The sequence below is a fragment of the Stomoxys calcitrans genome, chromosome 1, assembly GCF_963082655.1.
Source record: "Stomoxys calcitrans chromosome 1, idStoCalc2.1, whole genome shotgun sequence".
Lineage (NCBI taxonomy): Eukaryota > Metazoa > Arthropoda > Insecta > Diptera > Muscidae > Stomoxys > Stomoxys calcitrans.
In genome coordinates this window covers 145,567,397-145,585,296 of record NC_081552.1, presented here as the reverse complement: position 1 = coordinate 145,585,296, position 17,900 = coordinate 145,567,397, and the positions used below count along the sequence as shown (strand labels likewise).

The window sequence follows — 17,900 nt, the reverse complement described above, 5'->3', positions numbered from 1 at the left end:
CAACGGTCATAGCAATATAACGGTCAAATGAAAAAAATTTGGGAGTAGAGCACCAATATGATATCCACATTGGTGCGAAATCTCTAAAAGACCGTACCAGCACCCCTAAACAGCACTTTTTTCCTGACAGTGCCAGTATGGGGCTCAGATAAAATAAGAGAGTGAAAGAAAGCGCTGCGGAGCGGGCCCTGTCCAGCTTGTAAATTATATAAAATACTAGCTGACCCGGGCCCGCTCCGCTGTGCCATCTTTTACTTCATATGGAACAAAAGTTTCCTTGGAATATTTATATTCGACAATAAAAGAGCTTTTAATGAAATACCATGCTACGGTAATAGTATATCGCTTGACTAACAGTTTAACAATATAAGTGCCTTTATCTGAACCCCATATGATCTTATCTATAATTCAGCCCGATTATCTCAAGATATCTGATTTAGGGGTGTTTTCGGGGGTGAGGTGGTCACCCAGACACTTGGCCCTGAAAAAATATCAGCATCGTGCTCTTCTTTCAAATACCATTTATTTAAACCCCATATTGCCATTGGTTTAGGGGAGTTTACACGATGAGGCGTCCCCCAAACACACGGCCCCAAAAAATGTAGTACCCTATTTTCACCACGGGATCATTATGCACCATCTGTGAAAAATTCAAGAAAATCGGTTCAGCCGTTTCTGAGTTTATAAAGAACGCACAAACCTACAAACAAACACAAATTTATTTTTATACCCTCCACCATGGGATGGGGTATACTAATTTCGCCATTCTGTTTGCAACAGCTCGAAATATGCGTCTGAGACCCCATAGAATATATATATTCTTGATCATCAAGTCTTTTTAAGTCGATCTAGCCATGACCGTCCGTCTGTCTGTCGAAAGCACGCTAACTTTCGAAGGAGTAAAGCTAGGCGCTTGAAATTCTGCACAAATACTTTTTATTAGTGTAGGTCGGTTGGGATTTTAAATGGGCCAAATCGGTCCATGTTTTGATATAGCTGCCATATAAACCGATCTTGGGTCTTGATTTCTTGAGCCTCTAGAGTGCGCAATTCTCATCCGATTTGACTGAAATACTGCACGTGGTGTTTTGGTACCACCACAACTGCGCTAAGTATGGTTCAAACGGGTCTATGATTTGATATAGCTGCCATATATACCGATCTTGGGTCTTGACTTCTTGAGCTTTTAGAAGGCGCAATTCTCGTCCGATTTCACTGAAATTTTGCACGTGAAGTTTTTGTTTCACTTCCAACAACTGGTGGGGGTGGGGGGCCCCCTGACACTTAAGGTAGCATTTTAATGAAAAGTTCGTACTCTACTCTTAAATACCTTTCATTTGATACCCATATTGTCCCAATCGGTGCACATATCCGTTCGGGTGGGTTTTAGGATGGGGCGTCCCCCTAGAATATTTGACCCCAAAATGTTTTTACCAATTTCGTGTTTTTGGGGTACCATAAGGTGGCATACAAAATTTAAAATTAAATCGGTGCCCTCATCTCCGAGATCTGGCGTTTTTGAAAATTCAGGTATATGGGAGGGTCCGTCCCCCCTTCGGATATCAAAAAATTTAGTACCCTATTTTCATCGGGAGCCTAAACTCTACCATCTGTGAAAATTTCGCGAAAATCGGTTCAGCCGTTTTTGGGTCTATATGGAACAGACAAACAAACAAATAAACAAACAAAGCGCAACAATTTCATTTTTATATAATAGAAGTCATAACAAAACGCCTTGACGGTCTTGTAAAGAAGAATCACCGGTATTCACAAAACGTAATGAAATAGGTTTATTTGACAGATTTCCTTAATAGAATTGTCAGATAAACTTTTTCTAAGGCTTTGTAAAGTTTTGTGAATAATGCCGAAAAAGCTCACGAATATACAAAGACAAACAAGACAAAAAAAATCGTTAGTGAAAATTTATGAAAAAAGTCGTAACAAAACATGCTGACTGTTTTGTAAATATGTAAATGTTTTAAAAGTGCATTTACATATTTTAAGGATCAAGTATACAATATTTCATTCCACACTAACTAATTGTATATTAAACTTGCTTTTACAACGTTGTGGACTTCATACTGACATGTCCTCAAAATATATGACAACAAGTTTCAGTGAAAGTTTTTCCATACGAAAGTTCTTTTGATATGTCCCAGCCTACAATAAGGTATATTATTTTTCTTTCCCGTAGCATTTATAGGCCTATCGTCATGATTCTATTTGCAAAAGATAGAGTTCGTGAAATCATACCAAAAAACTGCCTACATGTCTGGAATATCTATGGCTGTTTCATGAGATATTAAAATTAAAAAAAAAAAAAAAACAAATAAAAGCGTGCTAAGTTTGGCCGGGCCGAATCTTATATACCCTCCACCATGGATCGCATTTGTCGAGTTCTTTTCCCGTCATCTCTTCTTAGGCAAAAAAGGATATAAGAAAAGATTTGATATGCTATTAGAGCGATATCAAGATATGGTCCGGTTTGGACCACAATTAAATTATATATTGGAGACCTGTGTAAAATGTCAGCCAATTCAAATAAGATAAAAGATAGACATGGACGCTATATCTAAATTTTAACCGATTTTAATGAAATTTTGCAGTCGTATTGAAATTTCAAAGAAAACACTTCGTGCAAGATCGGACCAAAATTGTGGCTGCTATAGCCATAAAATTTCATATCGGAGGAATGTTATATATGGGAGCTATATCTAAATCAGCACCGATTTCTATGAAATTTTGCACACAAATGAGTTCGTTGAATAAAACACCCCATGCCAAATTTGAACCGATTTCGTTCAAAATCAAAAGCGTTTGTCCTTGGGCCAAAAAAGAGACTTGTGCAAAATTTCATGACAGTTGGACAAGAAAGGCGACCTGTAAGTTGATCACAAGAATACATGGACAGACAGATGGACCGACGGACAGACGGACATAGCTAAATCGAATCAGGAAGTGATTCTAAGCCGATCGGTATACATATCAATGGGTCTAGCTTTTCTCCTTCTTAGCACAAAACTTATAATACTCGGTACCACAATGGTGGTGTAGGGTATAAAACAAAAGCTCTTAAATAATGATAACTATTCCTAGAGAACACTCTGCAAATACATATTTGCCCACGAACATTACATTAAGGAACAGGGGACAAACTTCGCAAATATCGTGGGCTGTCCGATTCAAGTTAATGCTCAATGATGGAGACCTCCGTTTTATAGCCCAGTCCGAACGGCCGTTCTGAGTTTATGTTTACATATAGGGTGATTTTTTTGAGGTTAGGATTTTCATGCATTAGTATTTGACAGATCACGTGGGATTTCAGACATGGTGTCAAAGAGAAAGATGCTCAGTATGCTTTGACATTTCATCATGAATAGACTTACTAACGAGCAACGCTTGCAAATCATTGAATTTTATTACCAAAATCAGTGTTCGGTTCGAAATGTGTTCATTCACCGTAACGTTGCGTCCAACAGCATCTTTGAAAAAATACGGTCCAATGATTCCACCAGCGTACAAACCACACCAAACAGTGCATTTTTCGGGATGCATGGGCAGTTCTTGAACGGCTTCTGGTTGCTCTTCACTCCAAATGCGGCAATTTTGCTTATTTACGTAGCCATTCAACCAGAAATGAGCTTCATCGCTGAACAAAATTTGAACACATTTCGAACCGAACACTGAATTTGGTAATAAAATTCAATGATTTGCAAGCGTTGCTCGTTAGTAAGTCTATTCATGATGAAATGTCAAAGCATACTGAGCATCTTTCTCTTTGACACCATGTCTGAAATCCCACGTGATCTGTCAAATACTAATGCATGAAAATCCTAACCTCAAAAAAATCACCCTTTACAAATGGTGTCGGCGTTAGGACCGGATAACCACAGCTGAAAAACTTTCTGACGCTCTCAATAGGATCCAAATCCAGGCGTTCAGCATCGTCGGCGGACGTGCTAACCTTTACGTCTCGGTGGCTTCATAGCCAGCGAACCTATGGGCCGGGCTTTCTTGTTAATAAATCTTCGAAAAATCTGCTAGTTGCACCGTTGGCCATTTCCTATAGCTTATCCGCTGCCGACCCTATTGCACGGACCCATCGCGTTCGTATTTGTATCGGGGCACCCATTAATTGTGCTAACTTTTTGGTTCGTCTCGCATATTTTATTTTTGCGGTACCCGTTATATCTGATGAGGTTTCCCCTATCCACCACGTGGCGAGGCGTCCAATGGGAGAAGAAGCAGACATTCGCGAACGTATCACTAAGGCTATAAAAGTCAGACTCTTCAACAGTAGAATGAAATCTATTTTATTATAAGGCTGTACAACTTGTAGCTTGACACAAGTGATAATCTGCAAAATTCTAGTTTTTAGAAGTCGCTGCCTACGACAAATACTTCGAAGTTTTTGTCCAAGATGCATTTCAAATGAAGAATTGAAAATGAAAACAAGTAAAAAGTCGTTAAGTTCGGCCGGGCTGAACTTTGGATACCCAACACCTCGGGTATATATGTAAACTACCTTCCATCAAAATCCGGTGAAAATTGTATACCTGATGTCACATAGCATGTCGAAATATGATCCGATTTGGACCAAATACTAATAAGTACAAGTCACTGTTCAATTGTGTATAACAAAATATTGGTCTTTTTAGTAGCTATATCTCAAAATAAACCGATCTGAACCATAAACGACACGGATGTCGTAAAGCCTAACATAAGTCACTGTGTCAAATTTCAGTGAAATCGAATTATAAATGCGCCTTTTCTGGGGCAAAAACTTTAAATCGAGATATCGGTCTATATGGCAGCAATATACAAATCTTGACCGATCTAGACCAAATTGCAGAAATATGTGGAGGGGCTAAACTTGACACTCTGTCCCAAATTTCTGCAACATCGTAAAATAAATGCGCCTTTTATGGGCCCAAAACTTTAAATAGAGAGATCTGAGTGAAATTGAAGAAGGATGTTGAAGGGCCTAACAAAACTCGCCCAAATAGCGGCGATATCGGACAATAAATGCGCTTTTTATGGCCCCAAAACCTAAAACCGAGAGATCGGTCTATATGGCAGCTATATCCAAATCTGGACCGATCTGTGCCATAATGCAGAAGTATGGACAAAAAAAGAATCTGTGCAAAGTTTCAGCTCAATATCTCTATTTTTGAGGTCGGTAGGTTGATTTCAACAGACAGACGTACGGGCATGTCAAGATCGTTTTAGATTTTTATACTGATCAAGAATATATATACTTTAAAGGGTCGGAAATGGATATTTCGATGTGTTGCAAACGGAATGACAAAATGAATCCACCCCCATCCTTCAGTGGTGGGTATAACAAAAACTTCCCCTGTCGACGTAGAAATCAGGAAGAGAAAATGAATTTGGTTGGGTTATATCCTACACCGACGTCGCGATGATATAGCGAGAAATGTCCTACACTGGAACCCGCAAGGACAGAGAAAGATGGGACTTCCGAAAAATACATGAATTCGCTGTACAAAAAGAGAGTTTGAATCAACCCATATATCGTGGAATCAAGCCAAGACTTTGGCCAACGGTAGCGCTAGACAGAGAGAGAGCTTGTTGATACACTGAACATTTTACTATTGGGCATATTTTATTGTAATATATTTAATACTAGCTGACCCGGGCCCGCTCCGCTGAGCCTTCTTTACTTTATATGGAATAAAAGTTTCCTTGGAATATTTATTTTTAACAATTAAAGAGCTTTTAGTGAAATACCATCCTACGAAAATAGTACATCGCTTGACAAACAGTTTAACAATATAAGTGCCTTTATCGGAATCCCATATGATCTTTATAGATCTACGAATTTAAGTTTGGATGTAAGGTGTACCCCATTCTTAAAATACTTTATTTCAGCCCGATATTCTCATGATGTCTGATTTAGGGGTGTTTCCGGGGGTGAGGTGGTCGCCCAAAAACTTGGACCTGAAAAAATATCAGCATCGTGCTCTTCTTTCAAATACTATTTATTTAAATCCCATATCGCCACTGGTTTACGGGAGTTTGCACGATGAGTCGTTCTCCAAACACAAATTTGTTTTCTAATCTCAAATACCTTTCATTTGAGACACATATTGCCATGGTCGACAAATGTTTACCCTTTTGGTTGTTGTTTTGCAAAAGGGGGTGATGCCCTAAATACATGGTCCTACATTTGGATGTCAAATTCGTACTCTACTTCCAAATACCTTTTTTTGAAACCCCATATTGCGATGGTCAGTAAAAAATTGCTGTTTGTGGGTTATTTTGGGAAAGGGGTAGACCCCCAGAAAATTGGTCCCGAAAATGGGTATCAATTCTTACTCTACCCCCCAATACCTTTCATTTAAGCTCCACATTGACGTTGTCGCTAAATATGCCCGATTTTGGGGTGTTTTGGAGAATAGGGTGTTCCCCCACTAATCGCGGAAAATATATCTATCAGCAGCGTGCTCTATTCTCATATATCTATTTATCATTTATGTGAAACCCATATTGCCATTGGCCTCAAAAATGGATATCAAATTCGTTTTTTAATCTCATTTAAACTCCTTATTGCAAAAGTCAGCAAATTTATCCGGTTTGGGGTATTGGCCCTAAAATCAATAAATATTAGTTTCCACTCTCTTTAAGGCCCAAATTGTCTTGGTGAGCAAATACGTCCTATTTGGGGGTTGTTATGGTGGTGGGACGTCCCCTAGACTGTTGGCCCCTAATGTTGATATCAGGTACGTGGTCTACTCCCAAATTGATCCCCATATTTCCATAGTCGGCAAACATGACATGATCATGGGCCATATCGGATTCGTGTTCTACTCTAAAAACCGTCTTATTTGAGCCTCATATTGCAATAGTCAGCAAATACTTCCTATTAGGGTGGTTTCGTGACACTTTTCACGAATATTGATATCAGATTCGTGCTTTACTCCCAAAAAACTTACATTTGAGCCCTATATTGCTATGTTCGTAAATTTGTCTCCTTTGGTGGATGTTTTTGGGGAGAAGCGGCCCCCAAATACTAGGTCCCATATTTGGATATCAGATTCGAATTCTACACACAAATGCCTTTTATTTTAGCCTCATATTCCCATGGTCAGTAAATAAGTACTGTTTGGTGGGTGTCTTGGGGAAGGGTTTGGACTCACAAAAACGTGGTCCCACATTTGGATATTAGATTCGTGTTCTACTCGCAAATACCTTTCATGTGAGTCCCATATTGCCATGGTCGGTAAATATGTCTGATTTAGGGGTGTTTTGGGGGTTGGGGTTGTCCCACTAACACTTAGTCCGACAATTCGATATCAGAAACGTTTTCTTATACTAAATACCTCTCATTTGAGTCCAATATTGTCGTGATTGGCCAAAATATATGTTTGGTAGATTTTAGGGTGGGGCGGCCCCCTAGGTACCCTATCCAAAATGTTGATACCAAATTTTTATTGTAGGGTACTATATGAGAGAACCCATCTCCGAGATCTGGCGTTTCCGAAAATTAGGGTAAGGGGGAGGGTCCGCCCCCCCTTCAGCTATCAAAAAATTTAGTACCCTATATTCACCATGGGATAATTGTGCACCATCTGTGAAAATTTCAAGAAAATCGGTTCAGTCGTTTCTGAGTCTATAAGGAACACACAAACAAACAAATCTCATGAATAAGTGCTTTAATGTTGTCTTCCAATTTGTCAATTTGAAGCGGGCTTTTCTAGACATAATCGTGTATAGACATTAAATTTAACATAGCGCCACAAAAAATAGTCTAAAGGCATTAAATCGCACGATCTAGGCGGCTTATTGACCGATCCCGAACGTGAAATAAAATGTTCACCGAACTCGCCTCTCAATAAGTCCATTGTTACGCGTGCTGTGTGGCGTGCAGAATAGACCATGCCACGTCTTTTTGAAACCACATGCCATGCAAGTCAAGCTCTTGCATTTTGGCCAAAAAAATGTTGGATATCGTCCCACAGTTACGGCACGATTTGCATCATCTTTGAAGAAGTACGGCCCAATGATGCCACCAGCCCGTAAACCGCCCAAACTGTGGCTTTTTCTGGATGCATTGGTAGCTCTTGCAACGCTTCTGGCTTATCTTCACTCCAAAATCGACAATTCTGTTTATAAACGTACCCTTAAGACAAAAATTAGCTTTTTCGATGGAATGGATGAAGCGAGCGATAAACTCTCTTAACAGACCACGCATTTTAATAAGGTTAGGTTAGGTTGAAAAGAGGGTGCAGAAATTAATCTGCCCCATTCGACTATGGACATATACCTAACCAGTAATCGGCTTGTTGTGCGCTCTAAAAACTATAAAGTAACCTCTAAAAAGAAAATTTTAAGTTAGGAATTCGTTGCTACTTACAAAATTCTTAATTGTTTTCAATGCCACTCCTCCAAGTTGGTTCATAACTGATATTGTGTCTCCACCTTAGTACCGGTGTATGTTGGACGCGAAAGCCGAGCATCCGTTATAGGTCATTTATGATTGTCACCATTTGGAGTTGCGATAAAATGACCCCCTGTGGCGTGGCCTGTGCGACTTTCTCCCTTATATTTATGCCATTATCCACCTGTTCTTTCGCATATGGTTTATCCAGTCTCTAAGGACAGGGTCCGCCCCGGTACTGGTAGAAGAATTGGATCAGTGTGTCGCTCCGCACATTGTTTAAAGCTCCCTCGATTTCAATACCGACCTTCCCTTGATATAGGCATGCTGTATTATATTTGAGCAGTTCGCTGGATGTCATACTCTTTATCATGGTGTCCACAATACGTTTCAAAGTTTTGAGTAGAAATGACTTAAGGCTTATGGGTCTGTAGGCCTTTTGTGTCGCATAACTTGCCTTGCCGGGTTAAGGTATAAACACCACCCTTGCCTCCTGCCTGGCTTTCGGAGTATATGAAAGTCCTAGGCACGCTGTGAAAATTTTGGGCAGACGAGGCGCCAGATAGTCTGCCTCTTTCTGTATTATTAATCTTTATAATTTTACTATCAAATCCACCTTCATTAAATATTTCAAATTTAAATTCATATAAATAAATTTATTGTAACCCATTTCTACTTAAATATAAGCTACACCTTGATCTGATATATTTTCTTTTTAAAAATTATGAAAATTAACATTCTTATAAAATATTCTAATAACGACGGTATATAAACTAAACAAATTTAAGTAAGGTCCATCGTGGATTATCGATTACAGAACAGGTTCCTCTGAATAGACTAAAATACCGCCAAATTTTTTAAGTTTGAAGAACATAACTATTACTACCTAAGTATTAATATTTACATTTTTAATAATAGGGTATCTAATCCTAGTTTTTAATTAAAATTTTTAAGCTTCAATTAAAATTATATATAATAATTAATAAATTAAAAATTTCACTTAATAAATTATTTTTTATTATAAATTAAACAATTTAACTTATACTAATAAAATTTATTTGCATTATTCGTATAACCGCGGCTGCTGGCACAAATTTAGCCAATACTATTTAATATTACTATTTCTAAATTTCTTTAATTAATAAAACTAATTACTGCGAATATAAAGATTATATTTATTATTAAAATAAATACTAACTCTTACAAAAATTTACATATAAATTAAACTAATAATAAATTAATAAGCCAAAATAAAACTTTTAAAAATAAAAAATTCTAAATAATATTTATATAAGTTCTAATTAATAAATTATATAAATAAACTTAATTAGTAAAATGGATATGAAAACTTTACAGTTAATGAATTGCCTGATAAAAGGACTACTTTGATAGAGTAGATCATGTAATTATATTACATTCATTATATTTAATAAAATTAAACTATTTATAAAAATAAATATAAATTTTTAATTAACTTATATATATATATATATAATTAAAATTTATATATTATATTAATAACAAAAATTAGTATTTCCTCACATATATACACATATTCATAAATATATATATATATATATATAATTAATTAAATTAAATTTATTCCCCTTCATAAATTTATTAAATTAATATATATACATATATAAATGGATATGAAAACTTTACAGTTAATGAATTTTTTTTATTTTTATAATTTTTTAAAAAAATGGATATGAAAACTTTACAGTTAATTTTAATACAAATTAAATAATTATAATTAGGAATAAAAAAAAATTTACAACAATAAAAAAAAAATCCAGGATTTTTTTTTTTTTTTTTTTAAAAAAAAATTTAAATTAATTTTAGTAATTATTTTATATTAAAAATATATAGAATTTTATAAAAATTAGGGGTATCTCAAAAATATATTGAAGGTTCAATTTTACGAATTTAAATAGATATACCAATATAGGATTAATAGATAGATATATATATATAAATATTTAATTAATCAATATTTATCTATTAATCCAGAGCAAAAAAAAATTTACAACAATTATGTTAAGGTTATTAGTCCGGAGAATTCTTTAATGTCCCTCTATCTTTCTATTTAAGAATATCTTAATATTTATATATTTATCTATTAATATATAAATTATTTATAAATTAATATTTATATATTATCTATATATTTATAAATATATATATATATATATATAAATATATAAATATTTAGATTATATATAAAAATTGTATATAGAAATTTCTATATATATATAAATGCAAAAATTAATTATTTAATAATAATTTATTAAAATTTAAAAATTTTTCAATTTTTTAAGAATTTTTTTTTTTATTAAAAATTAAATATTTTAAAAATTTTTTAATTAATTTTAGTAATTATTTTATATTAAAAATATATAGAATTTTATAAAAATTAGGGGTATCTCAAAAATATATTGAAGGTTCAATTTTACGAATTTAAATAGATATACCAATATAGGATTAATAGATAGATATATATATATAAATATTTAATTAATCAATATTTATCTATTAATCCAGAGCAAAAAAAAATTTACAACAATTATGTTAAGGTTATTAGTCCGGAGAATTCTTTAATGTCCCTCTATCTTTCTATTTAAGAATATCTTAATATTTATATATTTATCTATTAATATATAAATTATTTATAAATTAATATTTATATATTATCTATATATTTAAAAATATATATATATATATATAAATATATAAATATTTAGATTATATATAAAAATTGTATATAGAAATTTCTATATATATATAAATGCAAAAATTAATTATTTAATAATAATTTATTAAAATTTAAAAATTTTTCAATTTTTTAAGAATTTTTTTTTATTAAAAATTAAATATTTTAAAAATTTTTTAATTAATTTTAGTAATTATTTTATATTAAAAATATATAGAATTTTATAAAAATTAGGGGTATCTCAAAAATATATTGAAGGTTCAATTTTACGAATTTAAATAGATATACCAATATAGGATTAATAGATAGATATATATATATAAATATTTAATTAATCAATATTTATCTATTAATCCAGAGCAAAAAAAAATTTACAACAATTATGTTAAGGTTATTAGTCCGGAGAATTCTTTAATGTCCCTCTATCTTTCTATTTAAGAATATCTTAATATTTATATATTTATCTATTAATATATAAATTATTTATAAATTAATATTTATATATTATCTATATATTTATAAATATATATATATATATATATAAATATATAAATATTTAGATTATATATAAAAATTGTATATAGAAATTTCTATATATATATAAATGCAAAAATTAATTATTTAATAATAATTTATTAAAATTTAAAAATTTTTCAATTTTTTAAGAATTTTTTTTTATTAAAAATTAAATATTTTAAAAATTTTTTAATTAATTTTAGTAATTATTTTATATTAAAAATATATAGAATTTTATAAAAATTAGGGGTATCTCAAAAATATATTGAAGGTTCAATTTTACGAACTTAAATAGATATACCAATATAGGATTAATAGATAAATATATATATATAAATATTTAATTAATCAATATTTATCTATTAATCCAGAGCAAAAAAAAATTTACAACAATTATGTTAAGGTTATTAGTCCGGAGAATTCTTTAATGTCCCTCTATCTTTCTATTTAAGAATATCTTAATATTTATATATTTATCTATTAATATATAAATTATTTATAAATTAATATTTATATATTATCTATATATTTATAAATATATATATATATATATATATAAATATATAAATATTTAGATTATATATAAAAATTATATATAGAAATTTCTATATATATATAAATGCAAAAATTAATTATTTAATAATAATTTATTAAAATTTAAAAATTTTTCAATTTTTACAAAAATAATACTAAATTTTATTATTAATTTAAACTATTTATAATATTTTTTTTTAAAAAAAAATCCTCAAAAAATTTATAAATATATAAAAAAAAAAAAAAAAATGGATATGAAAACTTTACAGTTAATGAATTGCCTGATAAAAGGACTACTTTGATAGAGTAGATCATGTAATTATATTACATTCATTATATTTAATAGAATTAAACTATTTCTAAAAGTATCAAAAACTTTTGTGCATCGTACACCAAAATATACTTAAAAAGATAAGCTAATTAAGCTACTGGGCTCATACCCCATTTATAAAGGTTTTAATCCTTTTCTTTTTAATTTTTAATAATTCGTCAAAAATTATATTTTTAATTATTTTAATAATAGGAACATTAATTTCAATTTCTGCTAATTCTTGACTAGGAGCTTGAATAGGTTTAGAAATTAATTTGTTAGCTTTTATCCCCCTAATAAGAGATAATAAATTAATATCTACTGAAGCATCATTAAAATACTTTTTAACTCAAGCTTTAGCATCTTCTGTATTTTTATTTGCAGTAATTTTATTTCTATTAAATTCAAAAAGAATTAATTCAAATTATTTAATAGAAATAATTATTTTTTCCTCTCTTTTGTTAAAAAGAGGATCAGCTCCCTTTCATTTTTGATTCCCTAATGTAATAGAAGGATTATCATGAGTTAATGCTTTAATTTTGATAACTTGACAAAAAATTGCTCCTTTAATGTTAATTTCTTATATTATCTTTAAACCATTAATTATCATTAGAATTATTTTATCAAGTTTAATTGGTGCATTAGGAGGTTTAAACCAAACTTCATTGCGTAAATTAATAGCTTATTCTTCAATTAATCATTTAGGTTGAATATTAGCTGCTATATTTAACAGAAATTTATGATTAATTTATTTTTTATTTTACACTTTTTTGACTTTTTCTATAGTATTTATATTTAATATATTTAAAATTTCTTATATTAATCAATTATTTTCATTATTTTTTTTTGATAAAAATATTAAATTTTTTTTATTTTTTAATTTATTATCTTTAGGAGGACTTCCTCCTTTTTTAGGATTTTTACCAAAATTTTTAGTAATTCAATCTTTAACATTAAATAATCAATTATTTATTTTAACATTTATAGTATTAATAACTTTAATTACTTTATATTTTTATATACGATTATGTTATAGTGCATTTATATTAAATTATAATGAAAATAATTGATTAATACATTCATTTTATAAATTTTCTTATATGAAAACTTTACTAAGATATTCATATATTTCAACTTTTGGTTTATTTTTAACTTTATCCTTATATTATTTATTTTAAGGTTTTAAGTTAAATAAACTAATAGCCTTCAAAGCTATAAATATAAGAATAATCTTTTAAGCCTTAGTAAAATTTTACTCCTTTAGAATTGCAGTCTAATGTCATTATTGACTATAAAGCCATTGATTAAAGAGAACGATTCTCATAAATAAATTTACAATCTATTGCCTAAACTTCAGCCATTTAATCGCAACAATGGTTATTTTCTACTAATCATAAAGATATTGGTACTTTATACTTTATTTTCGGAGCATGATCAGGTATAGTCGGAACTTCTTTAAGAATTTTAATTCGAGCAGAATTAGGACATCCTGGAGCATTAATTGGTGATGATCAGATTTATAATGTAATTGTTACTGCACATGCATTTATTATAATTTTCTTTATAGTTATACCAATTATAATTGGAGGATTTGGAAATTGATTAGTTCCATTAATACTTGGAGCTCCTGACATAGCCTTCCCTCGAATAAATAATATAAGTTTTTGACTACTTCCTCCTGCTCTTACCCTTTTATTAGTTAGAAGAATAGTAGAAAAGGGAGCTGGAACTGGTTGAACCGTATATCCACCTTTATCTTCAAATATTGCACATGGTGGGGCTTCTGTTGATTTAGCTATTTTTTCTTTACATTTGGCAGGAATTTCATCAATTCTAGGAGCTGTAAATTTTATTACTACTGTAATTAATATACGAGCTACAGGAATTACATTTGATCGAATACCATTATTTGTTTGATCAGTTGTAATTACTGCTTTATTACTTTTATTATCTCTTCCTGTTTTAGCTGGTGCTATTACTATATTATTAACAGATCGAAATTTAAACACTTCTTTCTTTGATCCAGCAGGAGGTGGAGATCCAATTTTATACCAACATTTATTTTGGTTTTTTGGTCATCCAGAAGTTTATATTTTAATTTTACCTGGATTTGGAATAATTTCTCATATTATTAGTCAAGAATCAGGTAAAAAGGAAACTTTTGGGTCATTAGGAATAATTTATGCAATATTAGCAATTGGTTTATTAGGGTTTATTGTTTGAGCTCACCATATATTTACAGTTGGAATAGATGTTGATACTCGAGCTTATTTTACTTCAGCAACTATAATTATTGCTGTACCTACTGGAATCAAAATTTTCAGATGACTTGCAACACTTTATGGTGCTCAATTAACTTATTCACCAGCTATTTTATGAGCTTTAGGGTTTGTATTTTTATTCACAGTTGGAGGATTAACTGGTGTAGTTTTAGCTAACTCTTCAGTAGATATTATTTTACATGATACATATTATGTAGTTGCTCATTTTCATTATGTTTTATCAATAGGAGCTGTATTTGCTATTATAGCAGGATTTGTTCATTGATATCCTTTATTTACTGGATTAACAATAAATAATAAACTTTTAAAAAGTCAATTTGTAATTATATTTATTGGAGTAAATTTAACTTTTTTCCCTCAACATTTTTTAGGACTTGCTGGAATACCTCGACGATATTCAGACTATCCAGATGCTTATACTGCATGAAATGTTATTTCTACAATTGGTTCAACTATTTCATTATTAGGAATTTTATATTTATTTTATATTATTTGAGAAAGTTTAATTTCTCAACGTCAAGTAATCTTTCCAATTCAACTAAATTCTTCAATTGAATGATTACAAAATACACCACCTGCTGAACATAGTTATAATGAATTGCCTTTATTAGTAAATTTCTAATATGGCAGATTAGTGCAATGGATTTAAGCTCCATATATAAAGTATTTTACTTTTATTAGAAACTAATGTCAACATGAGCAAATTTAGGTTTACAAGATAGTTCTTCTCCTTTAATAGAACAATTAATTTTTTTTCATGACCATGCACTTTTAATTTTAGTAATAATTACAGTACTAGTTGGATACTTAATATTTACCTTATTTTTTAACAATTATGTAAATCGATTTTTACTTCATGGTCAAACAATTGAAATTATTTGAACAATTCTTCCTGCAATTATTTTATTATTTATTGCTTTTCCTTCTCTTCGACTTTTATATTTACTAGATGAAATTAATGAACCTTCAATTACATTAAAGGCAATTGGTCATCAATGATATTGAAGCTATGAATATTCAGATTTTAATAATATTGAATTTGATTCTTATATAATTCCAACAAATGAATTAAATTTAGAAAATTTTCGATTATTAGATGTAGATAATCGAGTAATTTTACCTATAAATTCACAAATTCGAATTTTAGTAACTGCTGCAGATGTAATTCATTCATGAACAGTTCCCGCTCTTGGGGTAAAAGTTGATGGAACTCCAGGTCGATTAAATCAAACTAATTTTTTAATTAATCGCCCTGGATTATTTTATGGTCAATGTTCAGAAATTTGTGGAGCAAATCATAGTTTTATACCAATTGTAATTGAAAGAATTCCAGTAAATTATTTTATTAAATGAATTTCAAATAATAATTCTTCATTAGATGACTGAAAGCAAGTACTGGTCTCTTAAACCATTTTATAGTAAATTAGCACTTACTTCTAATGAATTTAAAAAATTAGTTAAAATATAACATTAGTTTGTCAAACTAAAATTATTAATTTATTAATATTTTTTAATTCCTCAAATAGCCCCTATTGGTTGATTAAGCCTATTTATTATTTTCTCAATCACTTTCATGATTTTTAATATAATAAACTATTATTCATATATTCCTTCTATACCTAAATCTAATTTAATTAACAAAACATACTCTACAAATTCATTAAATTGAAAATGATAACAAATTTATTTTCTGTATTTGACCCTTCATCTAGTATTTTTAATCTTTCATTAAATTGATTAAGAACATTTTTAGGAATTTTAATAATTCCTTCTATATATTGATTAATGCCTTCTCGATATCATATTTTCTGAAATAATATTCTTTTAACTCTTCACAAAGAATTTAAAAATTTATTAGGACCTTTAGGAGCTAATGGTTCTACTTTTATTTTTGTTTCTTTATTTTCAATAATTCTTTTTAATAATTTTATAGGTTTATTTCCTTACATTTTCACTAGTACTAGTCATTTAACTTTAACTTTAACATTAGCTTTACCTTTATGATTATGTTTTATATTATTTGGATGAATTAATAATACTCAACATATATTTGCTCATTTAGTTCCTCAAGGAACTCCTGCAATTCTTATACCATTTATAGTATGTATTGAAACTATTAGAAATATTATTCGACCAGGAACTTTAGCAGTTCGATTAACTGCTAATATAATTGCTGGACATTTATTACTTACATTACTAGGAAATACTGGTCCTTCATTGTCATCTATTTTACTAGGATTCTTATTAATTACCCAAATTGCATTATTAGTTCTAGAATCAGCTGTAGCTATAATTCAATCTTATGTATTTGCTGTTTTAAGAACATTATATTCTAGTGAAGTAAACTAATGTCAACTCATTCAAATCACCCATTTCATTTAGTAGATTATAGCCCATGACCTTTAACTGCTTCAATTGGTGCAATAACTACAGTTGCAGGATTAGTAAAATGATTTCATCAATATGATAATTCATTATTTTTATTAGGAAATATTATTACAATTTTAACAGTTTATCAATGATGACGAGATGTATCACGTGAAAGTACATTTCAAGGACTTCATACTTTAGCTGTTACTACAGGATTACGATGAGGAATAATTTTATTTATTTTATCTGAAGTTTTATTTTTTGTTTCTTTTTTTTGAGCTTTTTTTCATAGAAGTTTATCCCCTTCAATTGAACTTGGAGCAATATGACCTCCTATAGGAATTACTCCTTTTAATCCTTTTCAAATTCCTTTATTAAATACAGTAATTTTATTAACTTCAGGAATTACAGTAACATGAGCTCATCATAGTTTAATAGAAAATAATCATTCACAAACTACTCAAGGATTATTTTTTACAGTATTATTAGGGGTATATTTTACAATACTTCAAGCATATGAATATATTGAAGCTCCTTTTACTATTGCTGATTCTGTTTATGGGTCTACATTTTTTATAGCAACAGGATTTCATGGACTTCATGTATTAATTGGAACAACTTTTTTATTAGTATGTTTAATTCGTCACTTAAATAATCACTTTTCAATAAATCATCACTTTGGATTCGAAGCAGCTGCTTGATATTGACATTTTGTTGATATTGTTTGATTATTCCTTTATGTATCAATTTATTGATGAGGAGGTTAATTTATTA

At 30.1% G+C, this 17,900-nt stretch overlaps 3 pseudogenes across 1 annotated transcript; all 3 read left to right on the top strand.

The window, feature by feature from the left end:
• LOC131997110 (NADH-ubiquinone oxidoreductase chain 2-like) overlaps window positions 1–14,038 on the top strand; it is a 25,518-nt pseudogene extending 11,480 nt beyond the window's left edge.
• Window positions 13,840–16,128, top strand: LOC131997109 (cytochrome c oxidase subunit 1-like; annotated as a pseudogene). The gene has a single exon (XR_009398056.1). The product of XR_009398056.1 is annotated as a cytochrome c oxidase subunit 1-like (transcript).
• LOC131997107 (cytochrome c oxidase subunit 2-like) lies at window positions 15,527–17,900 on the top strand (annotated as a pseudogene).